Raw genomic sequence first — 3,035 nt, 5'->3', positions numbered from 1 at the left:
CATATACATACATATTTCTATATACGTATATGCTTGCGTATATATAAGTATATGTGTGCGCGTGCGCGTGCATATATATATATATATATATATATATGTGTGTGTGTGTGTGTTTGTATGTGTGTGTGTGCATGTTTTAGTTAGTAATAGGATATAATTGTAAACTAATGAGCAAGGTATATAATAAGTGAACAAATAATGAACATGATAAGTCACCAACTTCAGACTTTAGCTAAACTGAATCCAAGAGAAGTACGTGAGCTACCGACTGACCATGTAATATAGAAAAACGTCAGCGTGGCTGCTACGAATCTCCAGCCTGCAGCGACGCCAAAAGCTTAATGTCAAGCTTGCAAAATGTCAACAAGCAAGCTTAAGTATAGAAAGCATAATGTCTTTTAGCAGGTAAATATATACAATCCTTTTGGTTGTTCAGCTGTTGTCAATGTCTATTGCAAGTAGAATAATGTTTATTCTGTAGTGGAGGCGCAAAGGCCCAGTGGTTAGGGCAGCAGACTCACGGCCATAGGATCGCGGTTTCGATTCCCAGACCGGGCGAAAACATCTAAAGTTCCACGAGGCTCCGGCAGGGGATGCTGGCGATCCCTGCTGTAACCTTTCACCACAACTTTCTCTCACTTTTACTTCCTGTTTCTGTTGTGCCTGCAATTCAAAGGGTTCAGCCTTATCACACTGTGTCACGATGAATATGCCCGAGAACTACGTTAAGGGTACACGTGTCTGTGGAGTGCTCAGCCACTTGCACGTTAATTCCACGAGCAGGCTGTTCCGTTGATTGAATCAAATGGAATCATCGACGCCGTAAGCGACGGAGTGCCATCAACAACAATGTTCATTTTGCCGCTAATTTTATAATATAGGATTAACATTCACAAGAAAGAGAATGACCAATATATTATTCTTAACATTTATTTTAATAATGCAACTGAAATTTTCGAGCGATCAACTCAACTATTATAACATTTTAAATGGCTTTCTTATGTTTTATTCATACTTCTTTTCCTTTTTAAAACATTTGTATTCGGTGTGGATACTTGGAATCTTTGCAAGCTATGTTAGAATGCTACTTGAATCGACTATGGTTTTCATTCCATCGCGGGTGGATTAAATATAAATCAGAAGAAATATCAATGAACATTTTGTTGACGGAATATCTCTCTTGAAACCACTGGTTTATTCGTCATGCAAAACAATCAATATCATGCTGATAACTTAACGAAATGGGGGAGAGGATATACTGGTTAAATAATAGTTTATAGAGACGTCAGTACTATCAATGTTGATAATTATACTGGTATTTTTGATGGAAATGATGATGACAACGACCAGAAAGTAATGAAATTCACCCATTTTAGCTCCTCTTCATTTATGAAGGGAAATCTTTGGTTGCCAAAAAGCCCAAAAATTTGAACTATAAGTAACAGAAAGGGAAAATTAAAAGAATAATTTCTTATTCAAGCTATACAATTTAATGAATGCTATATACCATCACCACCACCACCACATTTCACCACCACCATTACCACCATCACCTCCATATATCACAGGTACTTATCTCAACAAATGTTGAGATGAGAAAAGGATGTAACTGTCCCTCTTTGAAATCGAAGTACCACCTGTGAGACGCCATATTGCATAGCCAAGTTAACGAGTGAAACGTTTTCTCAGTCACTGAATGTCCTAGAAATAACAGAGAACTTTTCTCTCAAATCACTTCCTATAGTCTTAAATAAAGACTGCATTAAACAATATAGACTTTACACAAAGAAGTCAGAAATTGTTGCTGTCAGAATATCGTTGATAAAATATCTTCTGAAGTAGATCTATCATAAGGTTAAATTACAGCAACAGTATGAAAATTCTGTGTTCGAGTTTTTAGAAGTATTATAACTCTATATGAGAAATATACTTTTCTTTCTTGACTACAAAGGCAACGGAAAAAATTATTTGTTTATTCCAGCCTATAGCAGTTACAAAACTACAAGTTGTCACATAAAATGCTAGAAATAACATCTACAAATCTCTGTAACCATACACATTGCCGTTTTAAAAATGAAGTGCACATTGAATAACATAGACTTAGATGCATTAATCCAACCAACATGAGGGAAGTGTCATGGCTGATATTTTCATGAAATATCTTGCTCAGTTAATCGACAATAATTACAAGAGCTCTTATAACTATATTTGCAACTTCTGTGATCTTTAGTAGTAAATACTTTGTTGATGTGATTCTTTAGGTTGAAATTTGTTTGTTCACCAATGAATTTTGAAAGCAAGCTTTATACTAACTAAATGTTCCGGAACAGTAGAAATGAGGGCATAAATTTAACCTATAAAGTGTTTAGGAAAGAATTGTACGAAATCTATTACCTTCATTGGAGAGAAATATCTTTACTACGTATGCACGTCAAATCTTTTCAATGCCGGCCATGAGAATCCAAGATCAAATCGCTCGCGTGAACAGCTTCCTATATACAAATCAAGAGGTGTTAAATGTCTTGCAATGAAACATAATGAAACCATATGCTAGCTTTCACATGAGAAAACAGATATACAAATATATATAAATGTAGACTACATACAAGTACATTTACACATATATACTATTGCAGTATATATACAGAAGTATGTTTTTAAGTGTATGTTTATCTCTTTCTTTGTAACATATATACATACACACGCGTATATAGTCACATATACATAGAGAGGCAAATAAACAATCAGAAAGACAGAGAGAGATATATGTATAAACAGATGGATAGCTAGTCAGACAGACTGATAGACAGATAGGTAGGTAGATAGATAGATAGATAGATAGAGAGAGAGAGAGACAGAGAGAGACAGAGAGAGACAGAGAGAGAGAGAGAGAGAGAGAAAGAGAGAGATAGAAAGTGAGAGGGAAAGAAAGCGATAGCTATTCGCAAGCATTATTAAGTTTATCGATATGACAAGATACCAATTTGTAGATATGTTCATACAACCTTCACATAAAATATTTCCCAAAGAAGCTT

Source organism: Octopus bimaculoides, chromosome 8 (assembly GCF_001194135.2).
Source record: "Octopus bimaculoides isolate UCB-OBI-ISO-001 chromosome 8, ASM119413v2, whole genome shotgun sequence".
Lineage (NCBI taxonomy): Eukaryota > Metazoa > Mollusca > Cephalopoda > Octopoda > Octopodidae > Octopus > Octopus bimaculoides.
The sequence above is the reverse complement of the archived record's forward strand: the minus strand, read 5'-3'. Positions refer to the sequence as shown.